Raw genomic sequence first — 18383 nt, forward strand, 5'->3', positions numbered from 1 at the left:
TCTCCAGGTAATCCAGTGACTTAGTCCATAGCAACACACAGCCTGGCTGCTCTCCAGGTAATCCAGTGACCTGGTGCATAGCATGACATAGCCTGGCTCTCCAGGTAATCCAGTGACCTGGTGCATAGAAACACACAGCCTGGCTCTCCAGGTAATCCAGTGACTTAGTCCATAGCAACACACAGCCTGGCTGCTCTCCAGGTAATCCAGTGACCTGGTGCATAGCATGACATAGCCTGGCTCTCCAGGTAATCCAGTGACCTGGTGCATAGAAACACACAGCCTGGCTCTCCAGGTAATCCAGTGACTTAGTCCATAGAAGCACACAGCCTGGCTGCTCTCCAGGTAATCCAGTGACCTGGTTCATAGCATGACATAGCCTGGCTCTCCAGGTAATCCAGTGACCTGGTGCATAGCATGACAGAGCCTGGCTCTCCAGGTAATCCAGTGACCTGGTCCATAGACGCACACAGCCTGGCTCTCCAGGTAATCCAGTGATCTGGTCCATAGACGCACACAGCCTGGCTCTCCAGGTAATCCAGTGACCTGGTGCATAGCATGACATAGCCTGGCTCTCCAGGTAATCCAGTGACCTGGTCTATAGAAGCACACAGCCTGGCTCTCCAGGTAATCCAGTGATCTGGTCTATAGAAGCACACAGCCTGGCTCTCCAGGTAATCCAGTGACTTAGTTCATAGCAACACACAGCCTGGCTGCTCTCCAGGTAATCCAGTGACCTGGTCCATAGCAACACACAGCCTGGCTGCTCTCCAGGTAATCCAGTGACTTAGTCCATAGCAACACACAGCCTGGCTGCTCTCCAGGTAATCCAGTGACTTAGTCCATAGCAACGCACAGCCTGGCTGCTCTCCAGGTAATCCAGTGACTTAGTCCATAGCAACGCACAGCCTGGCTGCTCTCCAGGTAATCCAGTGACCTGGTGCATAGCATGACATAGCCTGGCTGCTCTCCAGTAATCCAGTGACTTAGTCCATAGCAACACACAGCCTGGCTCTCCAGGTAATCCAGTGACCTGGTGCATAGCATGACATAGCCTGGCTCTCCAGGTAATCCAGTGACTTAGTCCATAGCAACACACAGCCTGGCTCTCCAGGTAATCCAGTGACCTGGTCCATAGCAACACACAGCCTGGCTCTCCAGGTAATCCAGTGACTTAGTTCATAGCAACACACAGCCTGGCTGCACTCCAGGTAATCCAGTGACTTAGTCCATAGCAACACACAGCCTGGCTGCTCTCCAGGTAATCCAGTGACTTAGTCCATAGCAACGCACAGCCTGGCTGCTCTCCAGGTAATCCAGTGACCTGGTGCATAGCATGACATAGCCTGGCTGCTCTCCAGTAATCCAGTGACTTAGTCCATAGCAACACACAGCCTGGCTCTCCAGGAAATCAAGTGACCTGGTGCATAGCATGACATAGCCTGGCTCTCCAGGTAATCCAGTGACTTAGTCCATAGCAACACACAGCCTGGCTCTCCAGGTAATCCAGTGACTTAGTCCATAGCAACACACAGCCTGGCTCTCCAGGTAATCCAGTGATCTGGTCCATAGCAACACACAGCCTGGCTGCTCTCCAGGTAATCCAGTGACTTGGTCCATAGCATGACACAGCCTGGCTCTCCAGGTAATCCAGTGACTTAGTCCATAGCAACACACAGCCTGGCTCTCCAGGTAATCCAGTGACCTGGTCCATAGACGCACACAGCCTGGCTCTCCAGGTAATCCAGTGACCTGGTCCATAGAAGCACACAGCCTGGCTCTCCAGGTAATCCAGTGACCTGGTGCATAGAAGCACACAGCCTGGCTGCTCTCCAGGTAATCCAGTGACTTAGTCCATAGCAACACACAGCCTGGCTCTCCAGGTAATCCAGTGACTTGGTCCATAGCATGACACAGCCTGGCTCTCCAGGTAATCCAGTGACTTGGTCCATAGCATGACAAAGCCTGGCTCTCCAGGTAATCCAGTGATCTGGTCCATAGAAGCACACAGCCTGGCTCTCCAGTAATCCAGTGACCTGGTGCATAGAAGCACGCAGCCTGGCTCTCCAGTAATCCAGTGACTTGGTTCATAGAAGCACACAGCCTGGCTCTCCAGGTAATCCAGTGACCTGGTCCATAGCAGCACACAGCCTGGCTCTCCAGATAATCCAGTGACCTGGTCCATAGTAGGACATAGACTGGCTCTCCAGATAATCCAGTGACCTGGTCCATAGTAGGACATAGATTGGCTCTCCAGGTAATCCGGTGACCTGTTCCATAGACGGACACAGCCTGGCTTTCCAGTAATCCAGTGACCTGGTTCATAGAAGCACACAGCCTGGCTTTCCAGTAATCCAGTGACCTGGTGCATAGAAGCACACAGCCTGGCTCTCCAGGTAATCCAGTGACCTGGTGTATAGAAGCACACAGCCTGTCTCTCCAGGTAATCCAGTGGCCTGGTCCATAACAGGACACAGATGGGATCTCCAGGTAATCCAGTGACCTAGTGCATAGAAGCACAGAGCATGGCTCTCCAGGTAATCCAGTGACCTGGTCCATAGCAGGACACTGACTGGCTCTCCAGGTAATCCAGTAACCTGGTCCATAGAAACACAGCCTGGTTCTCCAGGTAATCCAGTGACCTGGTGTATAAAAGAACACAGCCTGGCTCTCCAGGTAATCCAGTGGCCTGGTCCATAACAGGACACAGATGGGATCTCCAGGTAATCCAGTGACCTAGTGCATAGAAGCACACAGCCTGGCTCTCCAGGTAATCCAGTGACCTGGTCCATAGCAGGACACTGACTGGCTCTCCAGGTAATCCAGTGACCTGGTGCATAGAAGCACACAGCCTGGCTTTCCAGATAATCCAGTGACCTGGTCCATAGTAGGACATAGACTGGCTCTCCAGGTAATCCGGTGACCTGTTCCATAGACGGACACAGCCTGGCTTTCCAGTAATCCAGTGACCTGGTTCATAGAAGCACACAGCCTGGCTTTCCAGTACTCCAGTGACCTGGGCCATAGAAGCACACAGCCTGGCTCTCCAGGTAATCCAGTGACCTGGTTCATAGAAGCACACAGCCTGACTTTCCAGTAATCCAGTGACCTGGTGCATAGAAGCACACAGCCTGGCTCTCCAGGTAATCCAGTGACCTGGTGTATAGAAGCACACAGCCTGTCTCTCCAGGTAATCCAGTAACCTGGTCCATAGAAACACAGCCTGGCTCTCCAGGTAATCCAGCGATCTAGTTCATAGCAGCACACAGCCTGGTTCTCCAGGTAATCCAGTGACCTGGTGTATAGAAGAACACAGCCTGGCTCTCCAGGTAATCCAGTGGCCTGGTCCATAACAGGACACAGATGGGATCTCCAGGTAATCCAGTGATCTAGTTCATAGCAGCACACAGCCTTGTTCTCCAGGTAATCCAGTGACCTGGTCCATAGAAGCACACAGCCTGGCTCTCCAAGTAATCCAGTGACTTGGTCCATAACAGGACACAGACTGGCTCTCCAGGTAATCCAGTGATCTAGTTCATAGCAGCACACGGCCTGGCTCTCCAGGTAATCCAGTGGCCTGGCCCATAGCAGGACACAGACGGGCTCTCCAGGTAATCCAGTGACCTGGTCCATAGCAGGACACAGACTAGCTCTCCAGGTAATCCAGTGACCTGGTTCATAGAAGCACACAGCCTGGCTTTCCAAGTAATACAGAGACCTGGTGCATAGAAGCACACAGCCTGGCTCTCCAGGTAATCCAGTGACTTGGTCCATAACAGGACACAGACTGGCTCTCCAGGTAATCCAGTGATCTAGTTCATAGCAGCACACAGCCTTGTTCTCCAGGTAATCCAGTGACCTGGTCCATAGAAGCACACAACCTGGCTCTCCAGGTAATGCAGTGACTTGGTCCATAACAGGACACTGACTGGCTCTCCAGGTAATCCAGTGACCTGGAGCATAGAAGCACACAGCCTGGCTCTCCAGGTAATGCAGTGACCTGGTCCATAACAGGACACAGACTGGCTCTCCAGGTAATCCAGTGACCTGGTGCATAGAAGCACACAGCCTGGCTCTCCAGGTAATAAAGTGACCTGGTCCATAGAAACACAGCCTGGCTCTCCAGGTAATCCAGTGACCTGGTCCATAACAGGACACAGACTGGCTCTCCAGGTAATCTAGTGATCTAGTTCATAGCCGCACACAGCCTGGCTCTCCAGGTAATAGAGTGACCTGGTCCATAGAAACACAGCCTGGCTCTCCAGGTAATCCAGTGACTTGGTCCATAACAGGACACAGACTGTCTCTCCAGGTAATCCAGCGATCTAGTTCATAGCAGCACACAGCCTTGTTCTCCAGGTAATCCAGTGACCTGGTGCATAGAAGCACACAGCCTGGCTCTCCAGGTAATCCAGTGACCTAGTGTATAGAAGAACACAGCCTGGCTCTCCAGGTAATCCAGTGGCCTGGTCCATAGCAGGACACAGACTAGCTCTCCAGGTAATCCAGTGACCTGGTTCATAGAAGCACACAGCCTGGCTTTCCAAGTAATACAGAGACCTGGTGCAAAGAAGCACACAACCTGGCTCTCCAGGTAATCCAGTGACCTGGTGTATAGAAGCACACAGCCTGGCTCTCCAGGTAATCCAGTGACCTGGTCCATAGCAGGACACTGACTGGCTCTCCAGGTAATCCAGTGACCTGGAGCATAGAAGCACACAGCCTGTCTCTCCAAGTAATCCAGTGACTTGGTCCATAACAGGACACAGACTGGCTCTCCAGGTAATCCAGTGATCTAGTTCATAGCAGCACACAGCCTGGTTCTCCAGGTAATCCAGTGACCTGGTGCATAGAAGCACACAGCCTGGCTCTCCAGGTAATCCAGTGACCTGGTCCATAGCAGGACACTGACTGGCTCTCCAGGTAATCCAGTGACCTGGAGCATAGAAGCACACAGCCTGGCTCTCCAGGTAATGCAGTGACCTGGTGCATAGAAGCACACAGCCTGGCTCTCCAGGTAATAAAGTGACCTGGTCCATAGAAACACAGCCTGGCTCTCCAGGTAATCCAGTGACTTGGTCCATAACAGGACACAGACTGGCTCTCCAGGTAATCCAGTGATCTAGTTCATAGCAGCACACAGGCTGGCTCTCCAGGTAATCCAGTGACCTGGTGCATAGAAGCACACAGCCTGGCTCTCCAGGTAATAAAGTGACCTGGTCCATAGAAACACAGCCTGGCTCTCCAGGTAATCCAGTGACTTGGTCCATAACAGGACACAGACTGGCTCTCCAGGTAATCCAGTGATCTAGTTCATAGCAGCACACAGCCTGGCTCTCCAGGTAATCCAGTGACCTGGTGCATAGAAGCACACAGCCTGGCTCTCCAGGTAATCCAGTGACCTAGTGTATAGAAGAACACAGCCTGGTTCTCCAGGTAATCCAGTGGCCTGGTCCATAGCAGGACACAGACTAGCTCTCCAGGTAATCCAGTGACCTAGTGTATAGAAGCACACAGCCTGGCTCTCAAGGTAATCCAGTGGCCTGGTCCATAACAGGACACAGACTGGCTCTCCAGGTAATCCAGTGACCTGGCGCATAGAAGCACACCGACTGGCTCTCCAGCTAATCCGGTGACCTGGTCCATAGAAGCACACAGCCTGGCTCTCCAGGTAATCCAGTGACCTGGTGCATTGAAGCACACAGCCTGGCTCTCCAGGTAATAAAGTGACCTGGTCCATAGAAACACACAGCCTGGCTCTCCAGGTAATCCAGTGACTTGGTCCATAACAGGACACAGACTGGCTCTCCAGGTAATCCAGTGATCTAGTTCATAGCAGCACACAGCCTGGCTCTCCAGGTAATCCAGTGACCTGGTGCATAGAAGCACACAGCCTGGCTCTCCAGGTAATCCAGTGACCTAGTGTATAGAAGAACACAGCCTGGCTCTCCAGGTAATCCAGTGGCCTGGTCCATAACAGGTCACAGACGGGTTCTCCAGGTAATCCAGTGACCTAGTGTATAGAAGCACACAGCCTGGCTCTCCAGGTAATCCAGTGGCCTGGTCCATAACAGGACACAGACTGGCTCTCCAGGTAATCCAGTGGCCTAGTCCATAGCAGCACGTAGCCTGGCTCTCCAGGTAATCCAGTGACCTGGTGTATAGAAGCACACAGCCTGGCTCTCCAAGTAATCCAGTAGCCTGGTCCATAACAGGACACAGCCTGGCTCTCCAGGTAATCCAGTGACCTGGTGCATAGAAGCACACAGCCTGGGTCTCCAGTGGCCTGGTGCATAGAAGCACACAGCCTGGCTCTCCAGGTAATCCAGTGACCTGGTCCATAACAGGACACAGACTGGCTTCTCCAGCAAATCCGGTGACCTGGTCCATAGAAGTACACAGCTTGGCTCTCTAGGTAATCCGGTGACCTGTTCCATAGACGCACACAGCTTGGCTCTTCAGGTAATCCGGTGACCTGTTCCATAGAAGCACACAGCTTGGCTCTCCAGGTAATCTGGTGACCTGTTCCATAGCACACAGCCTGGCTTTCCAGGTAATCCGGTGACCTGGTCCATAGCAGCACACAGCCTGGCTCTCTAGGTAATCCAGTGACCCCTCCACTGCCTGCTTCTGGCTCATGACCAGGTGGACATCGAAGAATAGGGCTCTATTGGTCACATAGATTTCCATTGGTATTTTTTTTATTTAACGGGATAGTCCCATTTCCAAAACCCTATCCTAATATGTAAAAGGTGTAGTAATAATAATAATAATAATGATAATATTAGCAAATTCCTCCAAATTAGAAATATAGTATAATTCTCCTGATTAGCCATGTCACTTACCTCATGTGCAGGGCATTGCAGCCTTAGTATTTATTGTATGACCACTCATGTAGGGACAGCAGCTGTGAGAGCAGTCACGACAGTGAGTTCATTTGAGGTCACAGCTGTTGGTTTCCACAGTACCTCAGTTGTGACCTCAGGTGAACTCAACTGAGATGAACTCATTGAACTTTGAACTCAATGACAGATTATCGGTTTAGGCTAGGTGCACACATTTGGTTGCAGAAAAATCGTTTTTGGTGCATTTTCTAGTAGGAGATGCAGATTTGGTACATGTCAAATATCAAAGCTCTCAAACCCCTTATACTGTATTACCCTGATTACTATCGCACCAGGGCAATCGGGGACCTGGCGTGGATGGCAGGATTTTATCGAGTGCGGTGAGGTGTGTTACTAATAGTAACCTTTGAACTTGTGATCCCAGCTCTTTTCAGGTCATTGACCAGGTCCTCTCGTGTAGTTCTGGGCTGATTCCTGACCTTTCTCAGAATCATCCTTACCCCATGAGGTGAGATCTTGCATGGAGTCTCAGACCGAGTAAGATTGACAGTCATCTTGTGTTTCCTTCATTTTCTAATAATTATGCCAACAGTTGTCTTCTCCTCACCAAGCTGCTTGCCTATTGTCCTGTAGCCATTCCAGCCTTGTGTAGGTCTACAACTTTGTCTCTGGTGTTCTTAGACAGCTCTTTGGTCTCGGCCATTGTGGAGGGGTTGGAGTGTGATTGATGAGTGTTTGGACAGGTGTCTTTACACAGGTTAGGGTTAGGTTAGGTAACAAGGTCAAACAGGAGCAATTAATACAGGTAATAAGTGCAGAGTAGGAGAAAAAGTAACAGGTCTGTGAGAGCAGAATTCCTGCTGGTCGGTGATCAGATACTTATTTGAAGTAATAAAATGCAAATTAATTATTTAAAAAATCACACAATGGGATTTTTTGGATTTTTTTTTGTTTTATTCTGCCTGTCACAATTGATGTTAATTATGATATAAATTACAGACATCTTCATTCTTTGTAGGTGGGAAAACTGCAAAATTGTCCGTGTATGAAATCCTTATGTTCCCCAGTGTACGCGGTTTCATCAGATTCACCAGCTCTGTATCTATAAATGTCTTACTTATTATATGATCTGTTTGAATGGTGTCATAGTAACTGGATTGTGGTGAATTAAGAGACCCAGAGAGCATCCCCTTATTTATATTACTTATACAGCGGCATCATATTCCAATGCATTTTACAGACATCATCACTCTCCTCTTTGGGGCTCACAATTTAATGTCTTTGGAGTGTGGGAGGAAACTGGAGAACCAAGAGGAAACCCACAGACACACAAGGAGATCATACTAACTCTGCGGATATTGTGCCTTGTGGGATCTGAACCAAGTGCTCACCACCGAGCCATCATGTCATCTGACAAATACTTAATGGAGCCCACAATGACAGGAGCGCCCTGCCTCCACCTGTGTACTGGGAAGGGCAGAGATACCTGGATCACAAGCAGGTGACCTTGGTGAATATTATCCACCATGACTAATGTACTGGGCTGCAACTTCCCAAATTGCAAAACTGATTTTACATAAGAGTCGTTAGTTCCTGAATGACATTATCTAGAAGAGGAAGCTCACAGAGAGGAAATGTAAATGTACAACAGCGCCCGCTGGTATCTTCAGTAAAAGCATTACTGATCATCACTATGTGCAGCAGGAATGTGAGCTGTCTACACATCAGAAATCCCACACTATAGTCATCACCAGTCAGCAAGGACCAGGCTCGTAACACCGTCCCCAGTAGCTAACCTATACCCGGCCCCTCCTCAACACACAGTATTCAAATCACACCATGAATTAGTAGAATTAGGGAAATCCTAAACATTAGATTGGGCTGAGAGGTGGCAGCGTTCTCCTCGTAATGGTGAATAGTGCGGACAGCACATAAGGGTTTTCACTGTATATTAGCTGCAGGAAACTACACAGAAGCTGTATACAGAGATGCGGCACCTGAAGAGTTAACTCTGCAGCTGGAGAATCATCAGGAGCTCCTGTATAAACTACATGGACTGCTATACTGCTGTCACCATGACCCTGGGATAGCGGGGAACTGGGGTCCCTAAGCTGTCCCTCAAGCTAGGGGGCCCTATGTTTTACCAATTCTCAGGGATACCCCTAATGGTGGAGAGGCCCTGCTCCAGTCCTGATCTGTTTCCCCCTCCACCTTCCTCCATGGATGGACGGGACAGGTGTGTAATGAAAGTCAGAGATAAAGATAGACAAGGGGAAAAACAAAACTCTGTCACCCAGCAGGCACACACAGGTAAAGACAATAAGAGATACAGAAGGGAACACGAGGAGGAAGGAAGCTTCAAAACAACAGGGGTAAACATCCACAACCGTACCAAGCAATGCACACAACTTTCACCAGAAAATCTGGGACACCAAACCTCACAGACCAACATAGAAACTATAGCTGGCATGGGTATAAGATGTCATCCAGCTTAAATAGAAATGGAACAGATGTGATCAAAGAAACCAAACTAGCAGAGATTAACTCCCGCTAGCCTGACTATGATTGAGCACACAGAAGGTCAACACCAAAGTCTGCCTGTATTGATCTGAGACACCAGAGGAACCGTAGGGCAGAGTATCAGAATCCGAATCTGAACAGAGCCCGCCGCCGCTATGACTGTTGGCTATGTTTGTGCAAAACTCCTTGTGGCAACAGCGGAGGACACAAACACCGGGTGATTCATGTAAGTCCATGTTACATGATCATGACATATTGCTTCAATTTTATGAGCAGTGCTTTGTCCATAAGACACATCATTGTAACCAGTGGCAAAGTTATAGGGAACCTGCGATTTTATTCATGCTGCCCAAACCAGCATTATTCATTGCATATTCATTGCAGCCGTGTATGTTTTACACTGCGCTATTTCATAGAAAACATACATAGAAAATACAACCGAGTACTAAGTGTCTCTGATAACTTGTCCAAAGCAGGTTCCCAACAGCTTCTCCTTGCCCCAGACTGATGGCTACAGATGCTGCAGTGTGAAATCAGATGACAGGTTCCCTTTAAAGCTAGGCTGTAATGCCATCAGTAGATGCTCTGATTATGAGAAGTGATGTCATCAGTAGATGTTCTGATTATGAGAAGTGATGTCATCAGTAGATGCTCTGATTATGAGAAGTGATGTCATCAGTAGATGCTGATTATGAGAAGTGATGTCATCAGTAGATGCTCTGATTATGAGAAGTGATGTCATCAGTAGATGCTCTGATTATGAGAAGTGATGCCATCAGTAGATGCTCTGATTATGAGAAGTGATGCCATCAGTAGATGCTCTGATTATGAGACGTGATGTCATCAGTAGATGCTGATTATGAGACGTGATGTCATCAGTAGATGCTCTGATTATGAGACGTGATGTCATCAGTAGATGCTCTGATTATGAGAAGTGATGTCATCAGTAGATGCTCTGATTATGAGAAGTGATGCCATCAGTAGATGCTCTGATTATGAGAAGTGATGTCATCAGTAGATGTTCTGATTATGAGAAGTGATGTCATCAGTAGATGCTCTGATTATGAGAAGTGATGTCATCAGTAGATGCTGATTATGAGAAGTGATGTCATCAGTAGATGCTCTGATTATGAGAAGTGATGCCATCAGTAGATGCTCTGATTATGAGAAGTGATGCCCTCAGTAGATGCTCTGATTATGAGAAGTGATGCCATCAGTAGATGCTCTGATTATGAGAAGTGATGTCATCAGTAGATGTTCTGATTATGAGAAGTGATGTCATCAGTAGATGCTCTGATTATGAGAAGTGATGTCATCAGTAGATGCTCTGATTATGAGAAGTGATGTCATCAGTAGATGTTCTGATTATGAGAAGTGATGTCATCAGTAGATGCTCTGATTATGAGAAGTGATGTCATCAGTAGATATTCTGATTATGAGAAGTGATGTCATCAGTAGATGCTCTGATTATGAGAAGTGATGTCATCAGTAGATGCTCTGATTATGAGAAGTGATGTCATCAGTAGATGTTCTGATTATGAGAAGTGATGACATCAGTAGATGCTCTGATTATGAGAAGTGATGTCATCAGTAGATGCTCTGATTATGAGAAGTGATGTCATCAGTAGATGCTCTGATTATGAGACGTGATGCCATCAGTAGATGCTCTGATTATGAGAAGTGATGTCATCAGTAGATGCTGATTATGAGAAGTGATGTCATCAGTAGATGCTCTGATTATGAGAAGTTTTGTCATCAGTAGATGCTCTGATTATGAGAAGTGATGTCATCAGTAGATGCTCTGATTATGAGAAGTGATGTCATCAGTAGATGTTCTGATTATGAGAAGTGATGTCATCAGTAGATGCTCTGATTATGAGAAGTGATGTCATCAGTAGATGTTCTGATTATGAGAAGTGATGTCATCAGTAGATGCTCTGATTATGAGAAGTGATGTCATCAGTAGATGCTCTGATTATGAGAAGTGATGTCATCAGTAGATGTTCTGATTATGAGAAGTGATGTCATCAGTAGATGCTCTGATTATGAGAAGTGATGTCATCAGTAGATGCTCTGATTATGAGAAGTGATGTCATCAGTAGATGCTCTGATTATGAGACGTGATGCCATCAGTAGATGCTCTGATTATGAGAAGTGATGTCATCAGTAGATGCTGATTATGAGAAGTGATGTCATCAGTAGATGTTCTGATTATGAGAAGTGATGTCATCAGTAGATGCTCTGATTATGAGAAGTGATGTCATCAGTAGATGCTCTGATTATGAGAAGTGATGCCATCAGTAGATGCTCTGATTATGAGAAGTGATGTCATCAGTAGATGCTCTGATTATGAGACGTGATGTCATCAGTAGATGTTCTGATTATGAGAAGTGATGTCATCAGTAGATGTTCTGATTATGAGAAGTGATGTCATCAGTAGATGTTCTGATTATGAGACGTGATGTCATCAGTAGATGTTCTGATTATGAGAAGTGATGCCATCAGTAGATGTTCAGATTATGAGAAGTGATGTCATCAGTAGATGTTCTGATTATGAGAAGTGATGTCATCAGTAGATATTCTGATTATGAGAAGTGATGTCATCAGTAGATGCTCTGATTATGAGAAGCGATGTCATCAGTAGATGCTCTGATTATGAGAAGCGATGTCATCAGTAGATGTTCTGATTATGAGACGTGATGTCATCAGTAGATGCTCTGATTATGAGAAGTGATGTCATCAGTAGATGCTCTGATTATGAGAAGTGATGCCATCAGTAGATGTTCTGATTATGAGAAGTGATGTCATCAGTAGATGTTCTGATTATGAGAAGTGATGTCATCAGTAGATGCTCTGATTATGAGAAGTGATGTCATCAGTAGATATTCTGATTATGAGACGTGATGCCATCAGTAGATGTTCTGATTATGAGAAGTGATGTCATCAGTAGATGTTCTGATTATGAGAAGTGATGCCATCAGTAGATGTTCTGATTATGAGAAGTGATGCCATCAGTAGATGCTCTGATTATGAGAAGTGATGCCATCAGTAGATGTTCGGATTATGAGACGTGATGCCATCAGTAGATGTTCTGATTATGAGAAGTGATGCCATCAGTAGATGCTCTGATTATGAGAAGTGATGTCATCAGTAGATGCTCTGATTATGAGAAGTGATGTCATCAGTAGATGCTCTGATTATGAGAAGTGATGTCATCAGTAGATGTTCTGATTATGAGAAGTGATGTCATCAGTAGATGCTCTGATTATGAGAAGTGATGTCATCAGTAGATGTTCTGATTATGAGAAGTGATGTCATCAGTAGATGCTCTGATTATGAGAAGTGATGTCATCAGTAGATGCTCTGATTATGAGAAGTGATGTCATCAGTAGATGTTCTGATTATGAGAAGTGATGTCATCAGTAGATGCTCTGATTATGAGAAGTGATGTCATCAGTAGATGCTCTGATTATGAGAAGTGATGTCATCAGTAGATGCTCTGATTATGAGACGTGATGCCATCAGTAGATGCTCTGATTATGAGAAGTGATGTCATCAGTAGATGCTGATTATGAGAAGTGATGTCATCAGTAGATGCTCTGATTATGAGAAGTGATGTCATCAGTAGATGCTCTGATAATGAGAAGTGATGCCATCAGTAGATGCACTGATTATGAGAAGTGATGTCATCAGTAGATGTTCTGATTATGAGACGTGATGTCATCAGTAGATGCTCTGATTATGAGAAGTGATGCCATCAGTAGATGCTCTGATTATGAGAAGTGATGTCATCAGTAGATGTTCTGATTATGAGACGTGATGTCATCAGTAGATGCTCTGATTATGAGAAGTGATGTCATCAGTAGATGTTCTGATTATGAGAAGTGATGCCATCAGTAGATGTTCTGATTATGAGAAGTGATGTCATCAGTAGATGCTCTGATTATGAGAAGTGATGTCATCAGTAGATGCTCTGATTATGAGAAGTGATGTCATCAGTAGATGTTCTGATTATGAGAAGTGATGCCATCAGTAGATGTTCTGATTATGAGAAGTGATGTCATCAGTAGATGTTCTGATTATGAGAAGTGATGTCATCAGTAGATGCTCTGATTATGAGAAGTGATGCCATCAGTAGATGCTCTGATTATGAGAAGTGATGCCATCAGTAGATGCTCTGATTATGAGACGTGATGTCATCAGTAGATGCTGATTATGAGACGTGATGTCATCAGTAGATGCTCTGATTATGAGACGTGATGTCATCAGTAGATGCTCTGATTATGAGAAGTGATGTCATCAGTAGATGCTCTGATTATGAGAAGTGATGCCATCAGTAGATGCTCTGATTATGAGAAGTGATGTCATCAGTAGATGCTCTGATTATGAGACGTGATGTCATCAGTAGATGTTCTGATTATGAGAAGTGATGTCATCAGTAGATGTTCTGATTATGAGAAGTGATGTCATCAGTAGATGTTCTGATTATGAGAAGTGATGTCATCAGTAGATGCTGATTATGAGAAGTGATGCCATCAGTAGATGTTCTGATTATGAGAAGTGATGTCATCAGTAGATGCTCTGATTATGAGAAGTGATGCCATCAGTAGATGCTCTGATTATGAGAAGTGATGTCATCAGTAGATGCTCTGATTATGAGACGTGATGTCATCAGTAGATGTTCTGATTATGAGAAGTGATGTCATCAGTAGATGCTCTGATTATGAGAAGTGATGTCATCAGTAGATGCTCTGATTATGAGAAGTGATGTCATCAGTAGATGCTCTGATTATGAGAAGTGATGTCATCAGTAGATGCTCTGATTATGAGAAGTGATGTCATCAGTAGATGCTCTGATTATGAGACGTGATGTCATCAGTAGATGTTCTGATTATGAGAAGTGATGTCATCAGTAGATGCTCTGATTATGAGAAGTGATGCCATCAGTAGATGCTCTGATTATGAGAAGTGATGTCATCAGTAGATGCTCTGATTATGAGAAGTGATGCCATCAGTAGATGCTCTGATTATGAGAAGTGATGCCCTCAGTAGATGCTCTGATTATGAGAAGTGATGCCATCAGTAGATGCTCTGATTATGAGAAGTGATGTCATCAGTAGATGTTCTGATTATGAGAAGTGATGTCATCAGTAGATGCTCTGATTATGAGAAGTGATGTCATCAGTAGATGCTCTGATTATGAGAAGTGATGTCATCAGTAGATGTTCTGATTATGAGAAGTGATGTCATCAGTAGATGCTCTGATTATGAGAAGTGATGTCATCAGTAGATATTCTGATTATGAGAAGTGATGTCATCAGTAGATGCTCTGATTATGAGAAGTGATGTCATCAGTAGATGCTCTGATTATGAGAAGTGATGTCATCAGTAGATGTTCTGATTATGAGAAGTGATGACATCAGTAGATGCTCTGATTATGAGAAGTGATGTCATCAGTAGATGCTCTGATTATGAGAAGTGATGTCATCAGTAGATGCTCTGATTATGAGACGTGATGCCATCAGTAGATGCTCTGATTATGAGAAGTGATGTCATCAGTAGATGCTGATTATGAGAAGTGATGTCATCAGTAGATGCTCTGATTATGAGAAGTTTTGTCATCAGTAGATGCTCTGATTATGAGAAGTGATGTCATCAGTAGATGCTCTGATTATGAGAAGTGATGTCATCAGTAGATGTTCTGATTATGAGAAGTGATGTCATCAGTAGATGCTCTGATTATGAGAAGTGATGTCATCAGTAGATGTTCTGATTATGAGAAGTGATGTCATCAGTAGATGCTCTGATTATGAGAAGTGATGTCATCAGTAGATGCTCTGATTATGAGAAGTGATGTCATCAGTAGATGTTCTGATTATGAGAAGTGATGTCATCAGTAGATGCTCTGATTATGAGAAGTGATGTCATCAGTAGATGCTCTGATTATGAGAAGTGATGTCATCAGTAGATGCTCTGATTATGAGACGTGATGCCATCAGTAGATGCTCTGATTATGAGAAGTGATGTCATCAGTAGATGCTGATTATGAGAAGTGATGTCATCAGTAGATGTTCTGATTATGAGAAGTGATGTCATCAGTAGATGCTCTGATTATGAGAAGTGATGTCATCAGTAGATGCTCTGATTATGAGAAGTGATGCCATCAGTAGATGCTCTGATTATGAGAAGTGATGTCATCAGTAGATGCTCTGATTATGAGACGTGATGTCATCAGTAGATGTTCTGATTATGAGAAGTGATGTCATCAGTAGATGTTCTGATTATGAGAAGTGATGTCATCAGTAGATGTTCTGATTATGAGACGTGATGTAATCAGTAGATGTTCTGATTATGAGAAGTGATGTCATCAGTAGATGTTCTGATTATGAGAAGTGATGCCATCAGTAGATGTTCAGATTATGAGAAGTGATGTCATCAGTAGATGTTCTGATTATGAGAAGTGATGTCATCAGTAGATATTCTGATTATGAGAAGTGATGTCATCAGTAGATGCTCTGATTATGAGAAGCGATGTCATCAGTAGATGCTCTGATTATGAGAAGCGATGTCATCAGTAGATGTTCTGATTATGAGACGTGATGTCATCAGTAGATGCTCTGATTATGAGAAGTGATGTCATCAGTAGATGCTCTGATTATGAGAAGTGATGCCATCAGTAGATGTTCTGATTATGAGAAGTGATGTCATCAGTAGATGTTCTGATTATGAGAAGTGATGTCATCAGTAGATGCTCTGATTATGAGAAGTGATGTCATCAGTAGATATTCTGATTATGAGACGTGATGCCATCAGTAGATGTTCTGATTATGAGAAGTGATGTCATCAGTAGATGTTCTGATTATGAGAAGTGATGCCATCAGTAGATGTTCTGATTATGAGAAGTGATGCCATCAGTAGATGCTCTGATTATGAGAAGTGATGCCATCAGTAGATGTTCGGATTATGAGACGTGATGCCATCAGTAGATGTTCTGATTATGAGAAGTGATGCCATCAGTAGATGCTCTGATTATGAGAAGTGATGTCATCAGTAGATGCTCTGATTATGAGAAGTGATGTCATCAGTAGATGCTCTGATTATGAGAAGTGATGTCATCAGTAGATGTTCTGATTATGAGAAGTGATGTCATCAGTAGATGCTCTGATTATGAGAAGTGATGTCATCAGTAGATGTTCTGATTATGAGAAGTGATGTCATCAGTAGATGCTCTGATTATGAGAAGTGATGTCATCAGTAGATGCTCTGATTATGAGAAGTGATGTCATCAGTAGATGTTCTGATTATGAGAAGTGATGTCATCAGTAGATGCTCTGATTATGAGAAGTGATGTCATCAGTAGATGCTCTGATTATGAGAAGTGATGTCATCAGTAGATGCTCTGATTATGAGACGTGATGCCATCAGTAGATGCTCTGATTATGAGAAGTGATGTCATCAGTAGATGCTGATTATGAGAAGTGATGTCATCAGTAGATGCTCTGATTATGAGAAGTGATGTCATCAGTAGATGCTCTGATAATGAGAAGTGATGCCATCAGTAGATGCACTGATTATGAGAAGTGATGTCATCAGTAGATGTTCTGATTATGAGACGTGATGTCATCAGTAGATGCTCTGATTATGAGAAGTGATGCCATCAGTAGATGCTCTGATTATGAGAAGTGATGTCATCAGTAGATGTTCTGATTATGAGACGTGATGTCATCAGTAGATGCTCTGATTATGAGAAGTGATGTCATCAGTAGATGTTCTGATTATGAGAAGTGATGCCATCAGTAGATGTTCTGATTATGAGAAGTGATGTCATCAGTAGATGCTCTGATTATGAGAAGTGATGTCATCAGTAGATGCTCTGATTATGAGAAGTGATGTCATCAGTAGATGTTCTGATTATGAGAAGTGATGCCATCAGTAGATGTTCTGATTATGAGAAGTGATGTCATCAGTAGATGTTCTGATTATGAGAAGTGATGTCATCAGTAGATGTTCTGATTATGAGACGTGATGTAATCAGTAGATGTTCTGATTATGAGAAGTGATGTCATCAGTAGATGTTCTGATTATGAGAAGTGATGTCATCAGTAGATGTTCTGATTATGAGACGTGATGTAATCAGTAGATGTTCTGATTATGAGAAGTGATGTCATCAGTAGATGTTCTGATTATGAGAAGTGATGCCATCAGTAGATGTTCAGATTATGAGAAGTGATGTCATCAGTAGATGCTCTGATTATGAGAAGTGATGTCATCAGTAGATGTTCTGATTATGAGACGTGATGCCATCAGTAGATGTTCTGATTATGAGAAGTGATGTCATCAGTAGATGTTCTGATTATGAGAAGTGATGCCATCAGTAGATGCTCTGATTATGAGAAGTGATGCCATCAGTAGATGTTCGGATTATGAGAAGTGATGCCATCAGTAGATGTTCTGATTATGAGACGTGATGCCATCAGTAGATGTTCTGATTATGAGAAGTGATGTCATCAGTAGATGTTCTGATTATGATAAGTGATGCCATCAGTAGATGCTCTGATTATGAGAAGTGATGCCATCAGTAGATGTTCGGATTATGAGAAGTGATGCCATCAGTAGATGTTCTGATTATGAGACGTGATGCCATCAGTAGATGTTCTGATTATGAGAAGTGATGCCATCAGTAGATGCTCTGATTATGAGAAGTGATGTCATCAGTAGATGTTCTGATTATGAGAAGTGATGCCATCAGTAGATGTTCTGATTATGAGAAGTGATGTCATCAGTAGATGTTCTGATTATGAGAAGTGATGCCATCAGTAGATGCTCTGATTATGAGAAGTGATGCCATCAGTAGATGTTCTGATTATGAGAAGTGATGCCATCAGTAGATGTTCTGATTATGAGAAGTGATGTCATCAGCAGATGTTCTGATTATGAGAAGTGATGTCATCAGCAGATGCTCTGATTATGAGAAGTGATGTCATCAGTAGATGCTGATTATGAGACGTGATGTCATCA

The sequence above is a fragment of the Anomaloglossus baeobatrachus genome, chromosome 11 (genome assembly GCF_048569485.1).
Source record: "Anomaloglossus baeobatrachus isolate aAnoBae1 chromosome 11, aAnoBae1.hap1, whole genome shotgun sequence".
NCBI lineage: Eukaryota > Metazoa > Chordata > Amphibia > Anura > Aromobatidae > Anomaloglossus > Anomaloglossus baeobatrachus.